The 24,952-nt window shown below is 41.2% G+C and overlaps 1 protein-coding gene and 1 long non-coding RNA gene across 2 annotated transcripts in view; one reads left to right on the forward strand and one right to left on the reverse strand.

Moving 5' to 3' along the window:
- LOC109626592 (carbohydrate sulfotransferase 15) overlaps positions 1-5,890 on the reverse strand; it is a 31,904-nt gene extending 26,014 nt beyond the window's left edge. Inside the window, exon 1 of the mRNA XM_020082665.2 lies at positions 5,630-5,890. The gene's annotated coding sequence lies outside the window, so the exon portion shown is untranslated. The remainder of the gene's footprint in view (positions 1-5,629) is intronic.
- The window catches only part of LOC138406132 (uncharacterized), a 79,870-nt gene that overhangs the window by 43,076 nt on the left and 11,842 nt on the right, over positions 1-24,952 (forward strand). The window lies entirely within an intron of this gene.

Consider the following 24,952-nt stretch of genomic DNA (forward strand, 5'->3'; position numbering starts at 1 on the left):
ACTGCGTGCTGTTAAAACAACTATTCCCTTTGTTTACTAGACCCAATAACACTGGAGAAGAAACACTATGCAAGTCATTCACAAGATAAAGCAGATTAATGTCTGTAGGGCATGTTAGCTTGATCACAGGAAGCTCATCAATCTCAATGACAAACAGCCTCAGACCACCGCTTCAGACAGACGGCATCTTCTAGAGTGGTTGCTCCACAACAGCCACATAAATCCTGGCCGGTGATCCACTACTTTTATCAGGAATACATAACATAACTTCATTGGAGAATTAATCCATCACCGGGCCCCTGCGTGCACCATTATTTTCAAAGTCCAACTCCCACACTCTAGTGTATAGCCGGAAAAACAGCCAGATACTGTCTTCTGTATAGATCATTCAGTCTAGAAGGGGAGTCTGCTGTCATTTCGATGTAACACACAAAAAAACATAGCAATCTGTCTATGAAACATTAATGTGACGGGGGCTTACTGATGACAGGCGTAAAGCAAAAGATGGCATCTTCAAGAGCTGACATCTTTGGATGGGCTGCTGAATAGCCCAAGACTTCACTTTTTAAATAGACAGGCAGAACAAAACGGCATCTGACAGGCTGATTTGTTTATGTTGATGCACACACACCATTATCTGCATACTGATGAAAGATGTATGTGTAACTACTGTAGTTTGTTCAGAATGAGCAGTCTTCAGTTGAACAGTGATATAAATTAGGAAGAAAAAATGTCGGGTTGTTTTCTCTTCCAGCTGTTTGCTTCCTTTAGTTTTTCAAATACTTAAACTCATGGAGCTGTAATCAAAGCAGAGCTTGCATCCGACAGTTGAGGCACCACAACCAGCAAATCCTCACATCTTAAAGCTATAGGGATTATTGTCTAACCAATAAACTGAAAACACTGAGGAGCTATGTTGATGGTGACACAGAGTGTACAAAACGTCTTCACTTCCTCTCACCATCCAGAAATATTAATAATATCCAGGACATGAACGCTGCCGTCAGAAGCAATTGGGGGACGGGGTCACAGAATTTTATAGCGTCAAATAACTAATTAAAACTAAAGTTAGCAGGAACATGAGCACCGGAAAATACATCATTGTGATAAGAACTTTCTAAAAGGATAGAAACCATCTGGGCGAAGAAAATCTTTGACTAGACCATTTTGACTTTTTAGTTTGGTCCATGTCCCATCCACTAACACACGGAGGAGGCAGGGTTAATGACCTTAACTGCAGTCAGCCACCAGGGGGCAATTAAGATGCTCATCTTTCCACACATATACATAAATATCCATTTTTGTTTTAGCACTGACATGTGGTGGGTTATAGAAAGGAAAGGCCAGTTCTGGATGTAGACACAAAATCTTGAGACGTGCTTTTTTTAAAACTGTGAGCTGACTTTGTTATGTGTTAATGTTGCCTGCATCCATATTGGTTGAGGGTCCATATGGACAGCCTGAGTGCCCTGTGTCCCAGAGGAGTCCCGTCGAGCTGCACACTGTGGCCCCTGATGCACACTTGACACTGGGCTTCCTGTCGCAGTGACTAAAATAAAAGACCCCCTGAAAGAGAGGTCAAACGCTTCATTTGAGAAACACAGACTGCTGCTTCAGGCTGAAAACGGAGCTGTATCCTAAAGAGGGGGGGAAAAGAAGTGTCGGAGTTATCAGAGCGGGGCCAGAATCTGTGAGTCACTGGGAAATCGAAGGAACGCAGGGGATCTGAAGGGCCGGTCAGAGGTTTGTTTTGGGGGGGTGAAACACCGAGGCTCTGGGACAGTCAGTTGCTCTGTCTGGTGCAAAATGTCCCAGACGAGTCTGTCTGGGAAGCTGGCAGAGAGTCAGGTCGAGCCAACTCAATGTTCATTGCAGCTTCTGATTTGTAGTTAATTCTGATGAATAATAATGCAACTGGCGACATGACAGAAAATGAATCTAGATGCAAATCAGCACATTTCCCTATGATTTATAGAAAGTAATAAAAACGGCATTCCACTTATTTTGGAAATTAAAACAGGGTGAACAAACAAGAGCAAACACCAGCATGTTGAAACCATGTGACATTAAATACAGGATGACAGGAAACAATTCACATTCAGTTCCCTATTTGGACCCAGAGTGTCTTCACTACTAAAAGCTGCTGCACCTGTTTTGCAAATGTCACAAAATCTTGTAACAACATGGGAGAGCAAGCAGTCAAATAATACCAGCAAATCCCCAGATGCCTCTCTCCCCAAAATAAAGCTTGTTTCACTTGAACCCGCACTAATGTGTGTGGTTCAACATTTGGCCAAAGACTTGGATATGTTTTATCTCAGTGTCTAATGACCATAAATCTATGAATTTGAAAAGGGCAACAGGTCTGTGTGTGCTCGCTGCCAAACTCTCCCCAGTTTCTATGATGAAGTGCCCATAAAAGGGCATTTTGAAAATGAGTACCCTTCCCCTGAGAAATTATTTTCAACAAAGATTTCAATAACAAAGACAGTATCGCAATAATTAAGTCTGCAGCTGGTCGATTACTGAAAGAGACGCTATCACCGGAATCGCTAATGAATAGAAAATTGTGTCCAAGAAGCTAATTCCTGCTAAGATCACAATAACATGTAATCAAAGTCAAGTTGAAAAAATCTTTCTGTTCATAACTGATAGCAGACATAAATATTATTCATCCAGACTTCTGTGTCTTTTCACATGCTCTCTCTCAATGCTATATGGTTCGCATGCAGATCTGACAGCGTGTGGCGGCGTGATTCATTGTTTATTTACTTTAACTTCTCTCTAAATGAATACTTAATCAACACTCCATAAACAGCCAAGTTAACGTTCCATCTAAATCAAGAACAATCAGCCAGAAACATTATAGCTCAACTTATCTCAGACAGAGTAATTCATCAAAGTGCTTCAGTCACCCAGCAGAAAAAACGAGGAGGGGTGCAAAGAGATGAAACGAGCTGAAACCCAACGGCGTGCTTTTGCGAGAGAGGGGCCACGCACGCTACACCCAGTCGTGGCATTTAAATCATTCTAATCATCCATCCCACCCGCTGCATAATAATATATTGCAGTGAGAAAGATTCCCCGCCACATTTACGACACCTACATCTCAGCTTCCCACACAGACACTGTGTCAACTCGCAAGTAAACAGCTACTCTCAGCTCACACGCAGCACTTATATGTGTAGAAACCACGTAAATATTATATGTGCATCGTTATGAAATGGGAGCTTTAAACCTTTAATCTCTATTGGTTTATAGGTTGATTCTATGATATTGTAACATAACAAATCAATTGAAATGCCTTGCTTTGCCCAGTTAATACACCCCAAAATGATTCCTAAGAATCAGAGAAAAGCAGAACACCCTCACATTTCAGTAGCCATATAACCATAGAACATGCATTTCTGACATTAACATTGTTTGACATGAATTTCTACTAATTCACTAACTCCTCGAGCACTTTTGCGCTCGACAAACTCCCATCGCTACTGCATCATCATCACGCCTTTTCTCCGATGAAGTTCACTTTCACATACGGCCGATGTGCTGGCAAGCAGCGGCCATGTACCTAATTGAAAGCTCAAGTACAGTAATTAAAACCCTTGTATTACTCTGCATATTAACTTCCTCAACCCGAGTAGCGAAGAGGAGAAGAGGGAGAGAGGTTAAAGTGATGTGACGCACCCCAAAGGGCCTGTCCTCAACCATTAACCAGCCCTCCCATGCATCCATATATTTCTGCAGCACATACTGAGGATGTTTACGTCTTGGGATGTGTTTGAATGCAGCTGAGTCGGGAGAGAAAGGCCAGATGTGTAAAGTGCTGTGCGTTTGGTGAAGGACACAGTGTCCTAAAATAAATGACATACCAGTAATCAGTTGATATTTATATTTATCAAATGTCTCATTATTATTCCTCCATAAGTTTAAAGACTGATTTTTACAGGTTGTGGTTTAAAGACTCTTCTTTATAGACAGAATCAAAAACCTGTTAAACAGCAAGAAAAATCTGAGGTAGAACATTAAAAACCAATGATGAGTTATACCCTTATTATATTGTTATTTTTGTTAATTAAATTAGATTGTGGTGATTATTTATATTGTTTTATTGCCCAACCCTAGTGTGAAGTATGGGACGTTTTAAGTAGTTCTCAAATACATTTAAGAATGATGTACTACATCTTAAATACGTTATACATTATGTTAATGTTCATTTAATGAGGGTTTGTTCTGCCGCAGTTCTTTCTTCATGATACAGATAAACACAGTAATAAAACTACAAGCAACTGCAACTGCTCGTCTGCAAACACTTTGGTCAGAATATATCTTAGCACACTCGGCTTGGCTGTAGGAAATACTATGGTGGCCGAAACATTGTTAGCATGAATTTACATTTACATTTTAGTCATGGCTGTGACTCATGGAGTAGAGCGGGTCATCCACTAAACAAAAGGTCAGCGGTTTGATCTCTGTCGTGCGAAAGTGTTCTTGGGCAAGATACTTAATCTTCAAATTGAGATTGTGAGTAATGTGTATTAGGAGAAAGCACACTATGCACTGTGAAACCGGCAAAAGAGCTTTGAGTCGTCATCAAGACTAGAAGACATCAGGCCATTAACTATTCATTATGATTCTGAAAAAAGTATTACATTGAACTTGTTGAAATCTGAAAACATGAGTACAGAGTGCTTCGATGGCACCGGTCTAACGCCAGTCTTCATTGTGTGTCTAACATGTGAGGCTGTGTGTGCAATCTCAGAGAATTTAATCAAAACTGAATCATAAATGAAAGATTCCCAGTCAGTCCCATGAGTGCCCGGCAGCAGTGTGGGGTGTGTGTGTTGTGTGTGTGGTGTCTCAGGTGTAGGACAAAGAGAGAGGACCACTCCATCCCTCCTGAGGCTTCCCCTGCTCCTATTGGTCAGCGAGAAATCCTTTTGTTTTGGCTCTCACGGTTGAGAAACCCCAACAACGCATCTCATGAATGGAAGCCAAATATTCTCTGCATGCACAGCCACAAAGAAAACGACAAAGATCTGTACTTCAGAACAAACGCAATCCCTTCCACAGCTGATTGGCGACGGCGATGGGATTTTTATTCTCCACCGCGACATTGATTCATAATGATAATTGTTCATCTGCACGACTTGCGAGTGTAATTCTACCGAAGAGCAAGTGAGCGAAGTTAGGTGAGAAAGCATAGTGAGCCATTCATCCTCTATGCGCGGGCTGCGGGAGCCTCTCCGCTGAAAGGAGCCCGTTATATCGGCGACGTCTCCGCTTTTACACATAGGGCAAACACGTGCACACGCACAAACACGCATGCACGCACGCACAAACACGCATACAGTCAAATCACCCAAAAACTTTTCCATTTCTGCAGCTCGGATCGTGCAGCCTGGAAAAAAAAGCGAGGGCATGAACTTCCAGAGGCAGAAACACGCACACGCACACACACGCACACACACACACACACACACAGGAGGCGATGGCAGACTGGAAGATGGAAATAAAAATGAAATCGATCCAGTCGCTGGGAATTAAAAATGCAAGCTGCTGACACCGGCATGTTGAAGTATAAAAATCCAGAGGTGTTAGAAATAGAAAAGAAAGAAAACCAACCTACCATTAGTTTCCTCTCGGTGCCGGCAGCGCTCACACCACCACCCCGATCAAACTACTTCTCATCGCCGCCACGCATGTGTCTCCATCCCGGTCACCGGTCACGGGATGACTGGCATTTGTAAGTCCGTGTAATCACTGTTAATCCTAATATTAGTATTATGATTATTTGTTTTCATCCAGCGGAGGTTGCGTGTGAACAAGTTGCAGACTGTGACAGCTCCTGCTTCTCTCTCTCTCTCTCTCTCTCTCAAGCTCCAAATGTGGGAGTCACTCTATGATTCCCCCCCTTCTCTCTCTCTCTCTCTCTCTCTCTTTGTGTGTCTGTCTCTCTCTCTTGGTAGGGGTGAGGGGTGAAGGGGCGCAAAAGGAGGAGGGGGGGTCTCTTACAAAGAAGGCTAAGCCTATGAGCCTATCTATCTACGTAAGAGAAAGGTCTATTATATATGATATGATATATTATAATGGGAATCAACATATTTCAGAGGTGTCCAGTCAAGATTGCAGTTATTTTTGTTTTATTTCGTCTAGTTTTTAGAACTCACTTTTGATTTGTGGCTGTTTGTTGCCGCTTTCAGACATGACCTCTAGATAATGACAGGAAAAATGGGTCCAGACAAACGTGAAGAACGCAGCAGGAGATTGTGCAGGTCAGAAAAATGTCTGGAACATCCAGGTGCGTGCAGAAGGCTGGACGTATAAATTCCGCTGCGTGGTTAAGGGTGAAGGGTCTTATCCCAAAAAGCTCTCGAGTCTCATTGTCTTTCGAAGTTGACATCTTTGTCAGCCTCCTCTATGAATATGGCATCTCGCGGACATTTAAGCAGCGGGATGGAGATAAAAGTTCTGGAAAGTGTGCAGAGCAACCAACATTTTAACGTACAGCCCCTCTGGAAAATATCTGTGAAAATGTGCAGACCTCAGTGCATGTCTGAAGCAGCTTAGTTTAAAAAGGACTGATATTAAACAGAAGCTGTAGAAACAGGTAATTATAACCCGGTTTTTAAGATTTGCATCCTCAGTAGAAACCAGTGGTCTTGAAGCTGCAGAGCCCCATCAGTCTAGGGAAAGTAGGTAATTAATAAAAGTAATTAAGTGATTGATCAACACTTTGATGCCTTTTTCCTTTCATGTGGTTTATCAAGGGGATCCAGACAGACTGAGGAAGCTGGAAAAGCACTGAGAGATGAACTGATGCACTTTAGGTTTTGTTTTTTTCTTAAGGTTTGATGACCTCAAGAAAAACGTAGTAATTTGGCGTTGCATGGTAATACTTTGAAGCTATGATCATCACAAAAGTCTCATTCATGTTCACCGAGGACACAAATCTCACAGACGGAAAACATGGAAAATCAGATAAAGCTGTCTGCGTGAGATCATGGAGATATACGAGAAAATATACTGTATGTCATCTTTTCTAATGTAGGCGAACTGGCCCTTTAGGCTCAGCATCTACTGCTCCTGCACTAAAGGTAATATAAATCCCTGTAGGAATCTACGAGAACACTATAAAGCCAAGTCTCTGTTGGACCATCATTGGATTATTGTGGTGCTCAGTTAAAGGGGGGGTGACAGTGGGGGAGGGGACGGACGACGGCAAGACAGCTGCTGCTCGCTGGCCGGGTAATCAGACCGTCCATGGAGGCAAAGAAGGATTTATTGGAGGCCACGTCATGTCTGTAGGTTTGTAAGATCGTCATTGCTTTACTTCTCCAGTGTGTCAGTGGTATCTGCAGTAACTGCAGAAGGTCAGTATTAGAGATTTTAGACAATAACAAGGTTCTTGACTCGCAGACAAGGAAATATAACAGAAGCCAGCGCAATTACCAGAGAAAGAAAGCAAAGGTCAATAATCTCTCATCGATTTGAGAATGTGTGTGTTCATCTCTTGGTGTTTCGGCATTAGCGCACCATCCCCAGCTCCTGCTTGATGAAGTCAAGCAGAGAGATGTATGTAAGCAAGATGATTCACCCCTGACACGACCAGACGATCACAAATCAAAGCTTAACCACGTGATGTCGCAATTCTGTCAGCGAGAGGTGGATGGGAAATATCATGGCTCATATCATGTTTTCAGAAATGATGCAATGGGTCTGATATTGTCGCTGAGTCAGTCATGACTATCATCGTTATCTCAAGCACTGGAATGGCTCTCATTAAGTTTCTCTTTTTTTCCCCCACATGCTGGTTTCAACGTCCATTGTTTTTTTTCTACATCTCCTTTTCTTTATTGCAAGTAACAACAACCCCAAAGGAGGGTGTGGATTTACCAGAACTTCATGTTCTCACATTATGAATTTTGGCAGCTGCGTCTCGTCTCACTTGTGGACGAACCCAATCTGTTTGACTGTTGAGACCGTTTGCTTCTGAACGGCAACAATGCTGATGATGATGGTGCTGAAGTGATTGTGTAATGGCTGGTTGTCTCCTCAGCAAGTCATTCAGAGCATATGAGTCACTCTGCCTGCAGCGTGCCCCACATCTGCAGTCAGACATCCCTCTCAGCAACAGCCTGTCTCATCCTCTGTCTCTATTAAAGCCCAGAGGAAATTACTGACAAGGAAACTAATTCGAAAAAAAGTCGCCGTTCTCACTTGTTTTCGTTTCTGTGTGTTCTGGGCTCGGAAAATTGCATTTCATCACACATTAGGTGGGCTGCGAGTGGAAACGAGCGTGTTCATGTGTGTGTTTGTGTTAAGTGTCTTTTTTTTCACCTTCAAGCTAATTCCAGATAATTAAATTACCAGATATTTGGACCAGAACCTCTGATAATTCACCTTGGCTGTGCCGTTGAATCGCTTGTTCCGTCACACACCTTTGTTGCCAGAGATCAAGGCGGCAACATTTGGCAGCATCATATCAGTGTCATCATTGCACAGTAATGGTGGCCATCATTTCAAGTGTGGCCATTTTCCACCACGTCACTTGCTTTTTAAGCATCTGAATTTGATCAAAGAAACACAGAATAGCCCGTGAAGTCAGGGTGTTCGTGTTCATGTGTCCTTGAAATGGAAAAGCTTTTATTTTGTAGATGAGATGAAAAAGACTGTAGACTGTAGAGTCAGGCTGATGTAACATATGTATTTGTGTCTGCAAGGTTAACACCCATCACAGGATTTGTGATATTTCAGTTTCTATCCTGAGATATAACATCACCGAAGAGATGCGAGACCCCCCGCAGTTCCTCTGTTAAAGAGTATTTTTATGATTAGCACGCCAATGTCAGCCTCTTTGAGGTGTCTTTTTTTTCTTCTCTGCATAATGAGAAGAGTTTCAAATGTTGCCGCAGGACGGTCAAATGAGAAATAATAACTTTTACAGATTCCTGTTAGTGAGAGGGGGAAAGAAAAGATAAAAATCATGTGGGGGATTTCTGAGGAAAGAGTGATGCTGACCTCAAGCCTAAATGATTCACTGTTTCCACTGAAAAGGGATGAAAATGTCTTTATTTTGTCCTCAGTGCAAATGTGTTTGTTGTTAAGTCTGGTTTGAACTGCCGGGAGCTCGGGCAGCTGCTGCCGTGTGGTTCTTTAAAGCCTGGGCATTACTCATCCCTCTCATTCCATGTTGTGTGCACGTGTGTGTGTCAAGGCTGAACACTGGTCTGACCCTAATGATATTTGTAGGAGCTACTTAGCACCAGTATAGGGGCTGAACAAAGACCTTGGGATAGAGTTCCTGAAATAAAAAAAAATTGCTTTATTCTCCTTATCTGATAACATTTAAAGAAAAATGGTCCCTGTGCCTGGAAAATCAATACTAACAAGATTTGTCTGGACAAACAAAGATATAGTACAACAAGCTCTGTATATAAAGATGTAGGAGGAATATCAGAATGTTTGCTGTTAGTCTAAAGTGACGAGAAACATCAGAAATAATGGATAATTACTTTTATTGACCAAATGGAAACAGCTTAAAAACAGTATATCTCTTGATGTTGAATCTCATTTGCATTTAAAGGAAGATGCTGCGAGTACTGCCCAACATTTTTATAGGAGAGAAATGTTAAACCACCATGCATCCACACCCCCTCTGAATGGATTAAATGCGGAAAAACCTCAAGATACTAGTAGAATATGATTCTGTTGAACATACACCAATTGCATTTCACTGGAAAATCTAATTATAGTAAATAAATTCACTTTGAGGTGACAGTAATTGTTAGTTTTGTGGTCTTGTTTCCTTGTGTTTGTTGGTTTATTTTTTGGTGATAAGAAAACTGTAGATTAATAATTAAATGCTTGTGAAATCTATGATTAAGATTAACTTCACATAAAAATCCCCCAAAGTCAGTTTCCTTTTTGTCTGTCAAGAAGTGAACCCTCAGATCTGCGGCAGAACTTAAAGAAACTCATAATTTTTTCAAGTCTGGTTTCATATGAACTAATATCATGTGAATAAATAATGAAAATGCCTCCTATGGCCAGGCACAGAGCAGGCTGCTGAATTTATCACCATCCATTAATTTTTTCTTAGTGTGCAAGGGTTCTTCTAAGTTCACGTGTTGCATGGGAACGCATCACAAGCATGTCAGGGTTGCACAGCAGTAGTCCATGTTGCATGCTACGTGTTCAGGCACATACCGATTGCCTGCAGGCCCCACAGGCTTTTTTTATTGTCTTTAATAGACAGAAGTGATCAATATTTCCATACCTGTCCAGACAACAACACAGTCCCAAATCAAAACTGGGGCCTGCAGCTTTTCCAAACCTAAAAATGGAATAGTGTGAACGCCAGAAATAAACGTGCAACAGCAATATGTTTTAAAATTAAAATGTTGTGGTGTGGATGTAGACTCGGAGTTGCATGTGACAAGAAGAGACTTGAGAAGAATTTGGAGTCAAAGTTAAAAGCAAATGCAATAGATTGGAAGTAAACCCACTGCCAAGAGGGAACACAACAAGATTAATGAGGCAATCTGCAAACTTCACTTCAAATCTATACACACACACACACACACCTTGTGACACATGTCGTTTCTTGTAAAATGTCTGGTACAAAAGGTTACACCGCTGACGTCAGAGGTTTATTACCTGGCAGGAAGATTTCCCCACTTTTCCGTCCCTGCCCCAGATCAAAAGGGAAAACATTATTGCATGTGTTAATCGGATATAATCTGCTTTAAGATACTGGCACCAACAATCAGAGGGAGACATCAGTACCTAACTCTGCAGAGAACAGTGCTGCCTCAGCACTTCAGCAAACCAGGACTTTCGATCGATGCTGCCACACTCCATCGTCCCCGTCATACCTCTGTGCTTCGGAGGCTGCTCTTTTCACATCGGCGGATGAACGGAAAAATTGAATAATACTCAATAGAATCAGTAAACCACGGCACGTGTCGACTCAGCTGAGCTCTGAGATGTTAGAGGGAAAATGGAAACAATTTTCTCTTTGAAATACACGTTTGATTTATGTGGGACTGCTTATGTTAGTAAAAAAAAAATCTCCAAGGGGTCCTGTCTCTGAAGAGAGTCAGTAGAACCCAATCCTGCAGCGTTGGACAGGATGTCATTCATCAGTTTACACAGCAGGGTCAACACCCATATGCATACACAGTCCCAAAGGGGATACAACTTCATACACTGTAACATAACATGGAATATACATATAATGCATGAATGAAAACTTAAAGAAGAGAAAGAGATATTGAGAAAATAATAATAATAATACCTTCAGTCAGTGGAGCCAGAACCACAATTAGTCCATTAATCACTGTCTCGATCATAAGAAAATATTTCTAATTAGCAAATGTTTTTTTATTTCAGCTTCTCACATGCAGGGATTTGTCAAATATAATAAATGTCTTCAGGTTGGAGATGGACGACGCATCTCCACTTCCTCCCACTGTCCAGAAATGAGGCTAAATTATCCAGAACTACCAAACATGACAGAAACCTTCTTCAACAGAAATATGTTTGAAGTGTACTTTTGTACACTTTAACAGGAAGGATGCAAGGTTTATGACCTATAGTGTAGCCAGCCACAGAGATGTGTCAGTCCATCTTTATATACAGTCTATGTTTTGAACTATCTGTCAGAAATAGATTATCAACACTTTTTTATATTGAACAAATTATATAACTAATAGGAAATGATTGGCAGATTAATTGACGCTGAGAATAACTCTTAGCTGTCAAACAAAACTGAGCTACTGAAATGTGAAGATGTGCTTTTCTATGTTTTAGTTGGTTAATCTCAGTGGCCTCTGGGTCATTGTGATGCTATGTATTGTATGTAATATTATAAACTAAATGATACATGAAAACAAACAGAGAGTTTTAAGGTTAATCGCAAAGGAAAGGATTCATCAGTTGTAGTCCTTAGGCGCTAAATGTCTCATACACACCCACACACGGCTTGAGCTTTTCCAAGACAAACACTGAGCCAAAAAAACTACATGCCGAATGTGTTTCTTTGCACGAAAGTGGAGTGATGAAAAGGCTTTGTGAGAGAACTGTATGCTCGTTTGTTCATGTGTCCACAGACTGATGTTTTTAACAGGCTTCAGAGAATAGAAGCTGTCACTATCTTAACCTTGAGCTCAATCCCTTTTTAGATTTTAATTGTTTCTTTGTGGTGAAAGAAAAAGCAGTTTGTGAACTTAGCAATGATAATGACGCATTCACCACACGGATATTATTTGAGCGGCTCAGCCTGTTGCATATATATATTATTGTGATACAACATAATAATCAGCGACAGGGCTCTTCTTATGTTATTGCCTCTATCAATATCAATAGTTGTTGCTCCAGAGAAACGTTCTGGTGCAGGAAATATATTCGTTTCTATATAATTGGAAATAAACACTATTGTGTTGGATAAGAAATTCTTCCTCTAGCACCGTGCGTATTCTTCAGGAACATTTTACACAAGCCAGATGCCAGGAAGCATAGTGGGTTTGTGAATGCAGATTTTATTAAGCCGACAAAGAAATTCAAATAGCAACCGAGACACAAACTTGAACTGAAAGATGGCTGGAGGTTAATAGGAGTACGTATCATTTGCTCGGATTTAATCCGATTTTGAAATGGCATGATCATGAAAATTTACTGGAGACTCTAAGAGGGTTATGGCAAAGTAATTATTACCGAGTAATGATAACCTTTCTTTACTTGTTTGATAGGCGACGGCAAAACCCTGCTTGTTCTCTCGCTTGAGGAGTATTTTTTCCTGACATTTATGTTTGATGTGATGGAGACCACATTAAGGCTTTTTGAAGCGAGGCCGAGTTGTGAATTCTGCATCGCTGTGTGCCAGAGCATGGATGAACATGTTGTTTTTCATTCAGCTCGACTTTAAATCTTATGCTCAGTCTTTCAAAGTGTGCACCACAGGGATCACATTTCCTCTGCTTCATGTGAGACAGCTTGATGGTGTATCCGGTTTTTGATATCCCCACCTTTGCATACCCTCATCCTGCTGGTGGAACTCATGCTTGGAGGATCCGCACACTTTGTTGCCTTTTTTAGCTTCCGAATCACATTCTCATCCTGTGATTGTTGACTTCACTCAGGGCTCAGAATACAAAGTACAAATGAGAGATACTTTCAGTGGCATGGCTGTGTAGCTATTAACATCATTCAATATCAATTTCCATGCAAATCAATGTGATTAAAGCTGATTTCACAGCCAAAAGAACTCTTCAGTGTTCCGGTCACAGATCAAAACAAGATAATTAGTTTAACGCAAAGGATTTGCACCTTTGCATTAACAGCACAATGACTGCCCGCCACCACGTCTAACCATGGAGAAATGAACACAGTTCTGATGGGTTAATATACTGCTGGATATGCCTGGACCGGCACACGCTTAGATAGCCCAGCCGAGTGGCTAACCACAGCCATTTCATTACCCCTCACGGCCTGCGTGAGGCACTGAAATTGGATTTTTTTAGCTCTGTCATCACTGGAGGGCATAAGGTCATAAAGCAGATGAATTTCCCAACAAAATGGAGAATAATTTCCATTACTGTGTGTGCAAGGCACAGCAAGCTATTATATCTCTGAATGTAAAGTGAGAGCTGTTGCCGAGTCTGTTGTGTGCAACTAGACAAGCTTAGATTGTTAAAGGGACACTAATCAGAAAGGGAACATTTAACTAGCTTCAACTCAATTTCTTTCCTTAAACAAAACACAACATTTGCATCATGACATAATTACGCAGATCAAAACATTTTAGAGTTGTACTTCAACATGCAATATGTAACTTGGCCACTAGGGGCCTCCCAATCAAAACAAGAACAAAAGAAGATGATTTGGAGTTATGGAGACTCAAATCATGTTCAGCGATGAGGTTATGGTAAAGTCGTATTCATGTTACGCCGCAAATGGCTATATATAATCATGAGTCTTTACAAGTGAAAAGAATATAATATAGAATAAAGTATTGTTTGAATTTCTTATTTCATCCTAAAACCAAGCATTTCAGACAGAGGCTGAAGAGAGGAGCTGCAGCAATGGATAGTATGAAGAAAGTGATGTGTTAGAGGATGTTCACCTTTTCAAGTATTAAGCCAAATTAAAATTATGAATATGAGCATAATATGTCTCAAGGAGACTCTCCTTTAATAAATTTCTTATAGTCCAAAAAAACATTGATAGATTTTCCGTCTATTCATTCATAGGTTCTGCTCTGTAGAACACAGTGTTTGAATCAAACATGCCAAGACAAATGAAAGTGACAGACAGACATCTCTCCATGGAGACTCTTTAACTTCAGCTTCTGAGCAGAATGGAAGAAAGAAAAGAGGTTAAGAAAGGAAGAAAATCCAACCAATCGTGCTCATACAAAAGAGCCAAAATCAACCTCTGGGCAACAGATTATTTGATCAAGTTTCAGCAGAAATGCGTACATCCTGCTGGACCTCAGTTATGTGTCCTGCCGCATTTTGATCTGTTCTATTAAAGAGACATAGACCTGTGTATAATTCTGCATTCAAGCTGCAATGTCTAAAGATTTGGATGCACGTCTGTGGTTGCTGCTCGGTTATAGAAATAGAAAATGGGGCTATTATCTAACTGGCCTCCACTCCACTGGTATAGAGTGGGAGCACAGGTGAGTAAATCTGCACCGGAGCAGCGGCCCATAGTCAAAATGGCTTCGAGGCTGATGGTGTTTGAGATTAATTAAATGGCCTGTCTCCAGGAACGCTGTCTGCCAGGCTGTGCGGCTGCTTGTCCAGGTTCCCAAGCTGAAATCTGTCAGTCACAGACGGTGAGACAGCTGCTCCGTCCAGGTGCCAACCTGTGTTACTGTGCCAAGGGGGGTGACTTCACATCCTCCATTAACACTGAGTCCCATTCATTCACAACTGAAAGAATATATCAAGCAGAAAAGAGTTAAGAAAAAAAGGAGGAGAAGGAAATGGAAAGTAGACACAGAAAAACATATTGTGCTCACTTTTCACCTGTAAAATGGAAAATACTGGTCAGACAGGATGTTACCGACCTGAGCATTCATCGTTTTCATCAAGGAAACATCTGTCGAAGACTTTGGTATTTTAAACATTTAATTAGACACGCCATCTTAAAATGATCAGAAAACAGTGAATAATGCAAAAAATATCAAGGTGATTTTTTTTTCTTCAGCCCAATATTGAATTCCCACTGATATAAATGGGTAAAATATGACTTACTCTTGGTTCTTAAACTGGTTAGGATCACTGTTTTTGCTTTTTGTTTTGCTAATCCTCATTCCTGTTTCATGTCCATTTGTTTGGGTCAAATGTAGAATTCCAGCTGAATGACAATGACCTCTCAGACAGATGCGACTCCCCCGGGGATGATAATTAAAATCGGCTCAAATTAGAAGCCGCCACAGCAGGATACCCTGGCTTCTCCTCACCAAAAACAACCTCGTTCCATTCTGACGTGTCGGCTAATTTCAAGTTAAGACCGAGCAGCAATGGAGAGATTAAAATTTGTGAATACTCAGAACTGACTGTAACCTTCAAATCAATTCTCTACAAACACCCACAAGTCTGCGCACACGCACACACGCCTCCTCTCGAGCATTATCGTGATAGCTTGCTGTTTCACACTCATTCAGGTGTCGTAGCAGCAGCGCTCGCAGCAGCAGCAGTCTGCTGACTCAAACAGACGCGGGCACATGTCCAAAAGTCATTATTTCCGTCCAAGCTGCTGTTTCCAAAACACAGCTTTGTGCACACTTCCTGCACTGATTCATAGTTTTTGTCATTATCTCTCTGATCTTAATTTTGGGGGTATTGAGATTTTGAAAGAAAGTTGTTCATGGTTTGATGCTGTCGTGGTATTTCTAAAAAAGAAAAATGAAAAAGCTGGAATAAATTCAAAGGGTAACAGCACATGTTTTATTATTGGTCCTCCTTAGATATAAATTGTACAAAGCATTTTCAAGCTTCTCTTTTTTTATATGTAGTATTTTTGCATAGGAATTTAAAAACACAATTTCTGTGGAAGGCTCCTTAGACTATAAATGTCACCAGCAGCTGTAATAGTTCAGGTATGCTCTGACTACACATCACTTTGCTCCACTTGCACAAATTTGTCTGTTGGACTCATTGTTCAAATTGTACTAATCTGAGATATGAGAGGTTTGGTTTCAATCTAACTCTGGGAAAGTCTGTGAATAAGCCTATTTCCCCAAACTGACTCCTTTCATATTGTGATCCATTTTTCTGGTCATCTGCTTCCATTAATTTCTCCGCCCTTGTTTCAGCTCTTTGTCATTTTCCAGACTCTTGTATGTGCGAGGCAAACCCAATCCGATTCTGCTGCTCGTTCTCCTTTCATATTCGTGAGCCGGGAGAGTCCTTTCAACCAATTAGCTCAGACAGCAACCGTCTCCGACATGCGCCGGGAGGAGGGCATGTAAAAAAGATTTACAGCTTTGAGAGCCAAATTCGCCCTCACGTCTTATCTCGTCCCCCAGGGCTTTGGCCACCGTACAGCGTAGCCAAAGGCTTTATTGGCGGATAATGGCGTGGTCCGAGCTGCTTTCATGGGGGAACAGTAGGAAGATGCCTGCTGCGTCTGGCTGTGAGAAACTGGGGCATTAAGTTCAAAGTTGTGGCTCAGCTGTGTGTCCCACAACACAAGCAGACCGGGCTCAGAGTGCCACACTTTTTCCTTGCAAGAGTGATTCAGTTTACAGAGCCATGTACATTAAAGCAACTTTACGCGACTGCACACACTGACTTGCAAAAGGGAGAATGATGCCTCTTTCTTATCCACTCGGTGCCTCCTTCTCTGCGACTGATGAAACTTGAAATAGGTCTCAGGATTTGTACTGTAACCACATGTGTGTATCATCCGTCCTGTTACCCTCAGGTTTCCAGCAAGTGTTAGTTTAGATTTCATTTCCACTCTATGCGCGGTTGTTGACTTGTCTGTAAATTCCTTGTATGACACACAGAGCTCCTGCTGGGAAATATTGTTTTTGTTTAAAGTTAGATTCCAGAGAGGCCATGGATGAGATCACCGTAGATGAGAACATGATTTTATCGAAACCCAGAACTGGCTTCTTAACACCTTGTGAGTGAGCCATGCTGAAAACAACCCAAATACAATCCACTCAGTGCTTGTACATCTCTAACACTGGACATACACACATGTCATGCTAATGTGTGACGATGGACACTGCCCTTGTATGGTGCTGGGGCCATTGAGACACACAACCTCATTCACATTATAGTGATTTGTTTGGCTAGCACCTCCGCTTGTGTAATCTCACTGAAGTTTGTCCTTGTGGGCCAATGAACTGCAAGTTTGTTAATGCACTAACTCGAGTTATGCAAAAGTAGCATGCAGCACTGTATAAATTATCAACCTCCACTGAATTTATAATTGTACAGCTGTTTGTGTAGCATGATGTAGCGCCATCACAGCTCTCTTTCCCATGATGGACGACAAGATGGATTGATCAGCTGCCCTGCAGTGGCCCGTTATGGCAAGTTAATGGAAATAGCTTTTCAAGCACTTACAAACCTATGAGGGACTCTCGCTCTCTTTCTGCCTGTCTGTGCAATTTGAACATTTATTATGTTCATGTTTCTTTAATGTGGAAAGTATGAAGTCCACCAAATTCCACTGGAAACTGCTCTCTGGTCAGCGCTGATGCCCTCTCAGGTCGCCAAGTTTTTGAGCAGTCGGTACAGAGTGTTTCAGAACATCTACGCAGAGTTTCCGGCCCTGTCACTCGAGAAAAGGTCAGCGTTGTGCTTTGAAGCTGTAATTGCGACTGCTCACTTATGCGTTTCAATAAAGGAAGCAGTTGTGAGGAGGGAACAAATGGCAGGATGGAATCGCTTGTTTACGACATAAGTTAGCGTGTTTGTCTCCCTCTGCCCTCGGCTCTCTGGTGGAAAACATCTGCAGACTGTTTGAAATATAGACTTTTTGTCTTTTTGTCTGTCATGTTCTGGGCAAAACTGTTTGGAGGCGGCATGCTTGGTTGAACTGTCAGACACAGGATGTTAGCAAAGGATTAGATGAAGGGAGATATTTTGTAGTTTTTTTCCAACAATACCTGTAATTACCTCCACCAAGGACGTTATGTTTTTTTTGTTTGGGGGCAAGATGACACAAAATCTATTGGAGGAAACCACGAAGCTTGGTGGAAGGACGAGAAAAAATCTTGACGTTTCCCTTAATTTCTCAGAGAACTATTAATGGATCTTGATGGACTCAGGCGTGTTTAGGGGACTGTGTGTGCAATTTGGTGCAGATTCAAATTAAAATCCACATCTAGTGAATTTGAATGTGGTTTCATCAAAGGGGACTGTTGGGCCTTGGTGGAGGTATGCATTCTAATTTCTTATGAGTCTGCATGCTTTAAAACATGTACTTAAATGATACATTACCTGAGTAATACTAGCACTCACACACACTGTGTTTGTTTTATCATATTGTAGAGTGCCCACATCTTTATATGAAATAATCTGCCACAGGAATCTCTGTCAGAGTAAAAGTCTAAGGAAAGCAAAATGAAATAAGGCGATCACAGAGGATCAAAAGAGGCTTCTGAAGTCCCTGAAAAGCCTCAGGTACGTATCTGCATAGAGCTGATAAAGAGCCACACTCTGTTAAGCTCGTAACCTCTGCTCATGAATATTCATGAGGCTGCATCCTTAATTGTGGATAATCCCTCGTGTTTGTATTTTCCATTTATAGCTAAACATAGCACATGGGATTGCTGATGTCAGACCATTAAATATATCGCTATCATCCATCAGCCTCACTCCCCGAACCTGAAATGTTTAATCAAACCAATATCTGTGATTTATGATGTAACCTAAATTAAATTTTTCTTGAATCAGCAGAAGCTCGGTCAGTGGCTAAATCGCTTGTTTGCTTGTTTCACATTCTTCAGATGGTGCTGCTCACCTTTAAAGGTCCTGTTCTACACCCCAGTGTTTTATTCAAGGCTTTGACATATTTGTTGTTTTTGTTGCCAAAAACTTTTACACGTATTCAACACGTCTGCTGTGAATCCTGAAGACAAAATCTTTCTGGATTCTCACAGGGGTGAATGAGTTTTTTCTCTTGGGGACTGGGAAGAAATATTGATTCACATTTAATTTTCTATTTTATTCACTTAGGAATCATTTTAATAGGCACATTACTGTTAACTTTTATCTTTGCTGCTTCCATCCAGTGCATCTTCTGCTACAATATTTCTTTTCCACAGCTTCACACTATTCTAACTCTGGCTCCACTGATCCAGGACGGCCCCTGTAAAATAAAATAATAATAATAACGCCAATTCAAACATGGAGGCCACTCACACGGCTTTAGTAGACGGTGGCAGGTGCTGTTATTGGAGGCAGATACTCAGAGAGACCCCCAGCGCACACATGATTGTTTTTCAGCCCAGGAGGTTAGACTGAGGCATTATGGACTGGATCCCTGTGGGAAGCGGTGCAGAGTTTTGTGGCTGCTGCCTCCTCCAGAAAACCTCGAAAATTAAATTAGTATTTTTCCAAACAAGCCCAGAAGCAAATCAGTGGCTTTGTAACAGTGAGTGAAACTGACATCGCGGACCTGCTTCACCTGCTGAGCACCTGAACTGTTTGATTGAGACGTTGGCCTGCGGAGACAATAACAAATCTCTATGCATTGTTATAATAAATAAGAATATGATTACCCCAGTAACTGCACAAATTCAAAGCCTAATCTAGCTCCAATAAAAGACTGTAATGCAAATAAATGTGTGACTGACAATTTTTCATTCATGCTAATATACACATCATTCAGTAGATGCTTGTAATTTCACATATTTATTATGTAAAGCTGCACAAAAGCAGTTTGCTGTTTATCTGAAATGGATACCACATCATTTGATGCACAAAATGAAATATCCTGCAGCTTAGTATTCAGCTGCATGCCTACAGCCTACAAATTTTGAATATAAATGGTGCACTTTTCTTCCCTTTGCATTTTTTCCCATCTTTTTCTTCCGGTGATATGAAGAATAAGAGGATCTGCCGAAGCTCAGCTCGGTGCCAATGAGACTATTAACAGCACAGGGGATCTCAAAGGTCATGGCGCTGGTACGGAGCTGACACCAGATCATATATTTATTGCAGTCGCTCACTTCAAACTGCAGTCAATTTGTGAGAGGGGGGAGCAATGCAAGATTTTTAACCCCAGGATAGATGGGGGGGGGGGGGGGTATACACATCGTCATTGACAGAAAGTCTAAGAAAAGCTGCTGCTCTGTTGCAAAAATGTAGGAAATATAGGATCCTAGAGATTGACCTATGCTAAAAACTAGAAGTCCAGATATCCTGGCCTTAATTAGATTTATATGGGTTGTAAATATTGCAGTTGTGGTAGTTAGTAAAATAAAAGCAGCACTTGAACTTTCACAAGACTCCAATAATGAGCTCACTTGTGATACTTATTCTTAACTCCTATAATACTTGTTTTATTTGGTGCACATTTAATTTATGAGTGGCAGTATAACTAATGTGCCATATATGTGTAGTAAGTAAAAAGGTAATAACGTTATAACTTTTATGTTGTATATTAAATCTATGGACTGCACCTTTCTTTATAGAGCAAATGTAGGTTTCGTCTCCTTATATTTTCTGCTTTTCTCTGTTTATGTTGTCATTGAAAATAAATGTTAGACTTTAAAGCTATTTAAAGATGTCATGATAGGCATTTTTTGGGCATTAATCGAATAATTACAAAATGAGTGTTTAATCTGTGATTAAAATAATCATGCCCTGAAATGGTTTTAATTATAAAAATTATTATTATTAATTATTTCTCATTTTCATTGATAGCAACAAAACAAATACAACAAAAGTCCACTATATATCTCATATGTTGCTTACGCATTGTTGCAAACTAATTGAGGAGGTATTAAAGATAATTGATAAACCTCATATTTGTAAAATGTTATGCTGTTTATCAAGTGTCATTGTCTCACATTTATCGTGATAATTGACAATACCGAATATTGTGATATAATTTTTGACCATATCTTCCAGCCCTTGGGGTAACAGTAGTTGGATTTTTATTTCATTGTGTTATACGCTACATACATTAAAATTCAGAATGTTTCCTGTGACAGTCTTGATCGTGGCCTCCATTTCTGTCCTTGACAGAGAGTCACCTCTGCTGTCACTATACTGCTGCCTCTCCAGACGTGTGCTGTTGTGCACACCTGGGACACCTCGCCGCTGTGCTGCTCAACAATGTGCAAACATGAAAAAGCACATCAGGGTAATAGGTGCTCTCCCAGCACGCTTTTCCCAGCATAATCAGCATCTCGGTGCTTCACAGGAGCAGCTATTCAGGTCCAAAGAGGGATCATGACTGAGAGAGAGGCAATCAGGGCTCCGGCATCACTGTCAGCGGCACCGTGAACAAGCCAGGAGCACTCTGGGAACCAGTTCCAGCTGGCTTGATATTAGGCGCTGTCTGAAAAATCCCCTCACACCATTACACACAAGGGTCACGCAGCTTGGACCACCATGAGACTCGGAGCCCGCTGCATTTCCACTCGACTATTTCACCTTTCTGCTCTCAATATCTGTGCAGGCTTGAACTTCCAGCTCCTTGTGATTCCTGCAAGTGGAAAAACTATTTTCTGAATTCCTGTGTTTACTAGTCGTGCGACTTTGCAGCTGGTTAAAGGTAATTGCCGAGTTTGTGAAACAGGTGTTTTGCAGCTACTCTGCGGTTGTGGACGCCATGCTTAGACTGAGAGAGACTTTCTATTTAGACGAGGATCAGTGGACTGGAGTGGATTGTCAGGAAAATTGCCGGGACGCGGACGGATTGATTACATTTTTCTGTCCCCTCGTGGAAAATCCGACCGTGATATGATCCATAATATCAACAAAGAGATGGCAAAAACCAAACATGCGCTATGGAATTCAGTCTAAATAGGGTGTTGATATGCTTCTGTATTTACAATAGAGAGAATTTCTGTTATTGGCTGATACCACCAGTTTATCTACTGATGCCACATCATTATCTCGGCTTCTAACTCATGATTCCGTCCACGCTTAAAACAGCAATTGTCTTTTGCAGCCTGATGTGGGATTCATCGCACGCTCCCTTGCAGGTTCCACCATCTCTGATGTACGAGGGGGTTTTGTTTGCAAAACAGCGCACGTAACGCTTTATTAAATGGATTTCTTCGAAAGCTATACTTAGTATCACCCAGGAAAGTGATGGAGACAATAGTGTGCTGTGTTTTCGTGAGGTCAAGTTTTAAAAAGAAGCTCCCGAGGGTTTGTTTTCTTGTCAGGTTACTGCAAATGCAGGAGTTAAAACAGAAACTTGCAGTGTATAGGCGCGGCCCCTGTGTCTCTCATGATGTTATAATTCAGTTTGAGCCGATGATTGTGCAGGCTGTTCAAAGTCTCATCTAAAATGTATAGAAGATGGTTGATATCTGAGCCGTGTGTGCGTGTGTGCTTGCGTGTGACTTTTGATGTTCCTCTGCCTGCGTGTCTGAACCACTATTCTCAAACTGGCTGGGGGTTAAATCTTTGATGTTAAGGACTGTCAGTCATTGTTTCCTGTAGGTATGAAGTCAAGTTTTTTTTTTTATCTGCAGGCTTCCCTCTGGACTTCTCCAGTTGAACCTGTTACGTCCGCAGTTTTTTGGCTCAGGCTGAGCCCAGAGCCGCCGGCGAAAAAGCTCCTATATCCAACAGCAAAGTAGAAAAACCCCAGTCTGACAACCTTGAGGGAGAAAATTATTCACTTAGCTGTGAGAGACTTTTCAATTTTGTTTTTTGGACATCCTCACAACAGCGACAGAAAAAATGGGTACACAATCAAATCTGTGTTCAAGCGCCAAGACTTCATTAATGCAGTTATGGTATTCCCAAGCGCGATGGACCCCTGTGGGGAAGCATTATAGAAGTGTCACCCTTCAAACTATTTAAAGCACTTTCCAACAGCCCATAAACACGGCTAAATATAGGCTTGTCTGTTACTATGGACTTGGCTGAGGCTCTGAACAGTTGAAGCACTGTGCAACAAGCCTGCAGGAATTTCTGATGTTGTAATATGAAAACCTGGGGCCTCTCGTGGATGTAAACTCTGGCTAGCCCTGTCACCAAGGTGCAGGGGGATCTGAGTGGAAAAGCTAACTCTCCACAGATTTCACGGGGGCGTAGAAAAAAATGGCAGATGGAATCGTGGCAGCTTCGAACTAGGCAGTCAGGAAAAGTACCTACGGGCTACAGTTACACTTTGAAATCATCAGCGTTTTATTGTGGATCTGATGATTAAATCGCTCAAATATCTATTTTTGCGTATTTTGCATGAGGATGGCTGCAGAAATTCCATCATCTAATCATCATGCACGAACAAACAATACAAAGACATGCAGAGTTGAGAGATGGATAAATGAATGCAGACAAATGATTTATATTTTATGAATGAATCTGGCAAATACAAGTGCATGTCAGATTTTGAAACCCCTGAAAACTTGTTTTTACATGTTCATCTTCTCTAGAACATTAAATTTTCATGAGAAAGTGTTAAAATGTTGGATCGTGTATACACTCTCATGAAAACCCTAAATATGAAAAGATCTCCCTGGAGAACTTTCCAAACCTGCTTTAACTTTGGCAGAAAACATGTCAGATCCCATCGCTCACAGCGAGAAGCTTACTGAGAAAATTGGTTTTCAGGGGTTTTAAATAAAAAAATTAATAACACACACAGGAGGCGCAGTCACAAAAATCCCTCTATATTCTATTTTTAGAGTCTCTGCATGTGTAATCGTTGCAGTGAGTGTGCATGTATAGCAGCGTACCTGCAGAGGGCTAAATGAACTGTTCATAAAGTCTCCCATTGTGCATTATCACCTACTGCAGTTTGTGAAGAGTCCACAGAGAAACGCCTCCCTGTTCCTCCGCTAATGATTTATTCATGCTCTGGAATTTGCCGGGCCTGATTGTGTGTCCTGGGTTTTTTTTTTGTTTGTTGTTTCTCACTTGAACAGAATAATGCATTACAATGTTTGCCATCAAACGTGCTGCGGTGCTGACAGTGGTGCGGAAGCTCATTAGGAAAGGCGTTCAACCCTGGTGGGCTTTTTCCAGTGGAAGCTACTGTGGCACCTTAACAACCTAAAGTCAATAAGGAGGTTTGAGCCAGATGCTTTTGTGCTGTGTGTGTGTGTGTGCGTGTGTGCATGCGCATGTGCACATGCACGTGTGTGTGTGGCTTTCAAGTTGTGGAAATTAACTGGAATTAGTCTTTTCCCCTCATACCGCTCTGGAAGGTGAGAGCCTATTTAAATTTTCCATCTCATTTCATTTGTGACTTGATAATTTCTCGGTTGTGCGTCGTGATGGCTCCCCCTCCTTCATTATTGACACAGGAAGCTTGTTTGCCTACCACCTCACCACCCATGATGAGTCATACTGAGCTGAACTCTCTTCTATTCATCTCTTCACACCAACCATCCTCCTCCCCAGCTCAACTTCTCATTTGTCCTGACCCACTTTACACATTCAGTGCAGTCCGTAAGAATTTGGACAGTCGCACATTTTCTCATTGATTTTGACTCTGAACTCCTGCACAGCAGATATGAAATGAAACAACAGGATCTAATACTGCAGATCATTTTTTCTGTATTTAGATTTTCAAAAAACAAGGTTTTATAAATCTAATTATTACCTGATTAGTTTTAAAATAAGCCCATTCCTTATTCAGTAACTCTTGAATTTGAGCTCAACTCCCTTCTGCATGTTCTTACAATCAGGCAGTTAGAATTATTATAATTATTATTATTATTATTATTATCATCATAATTACCTCCACCAGGGTTATGCATTCATCTGCATGTGTTTGACTGTTTGTT

This window comes from Paralichthys olivaceus, chromosome 21, assembly GCF_024713975.1.
Source record: "Paralichthys olivaceus isolate ysfri-2021 chromosome 21, ASM2471397v2, whole genome shotgun sequence".
In the NCBI taxonomy this organism is placed as follows: Eukaryota; Metazoa; Chordata; class Actinopteri; order Pleuronectiformes; family Paralichthyidae; genus Paralichthys; species Paralichthys olivaceus.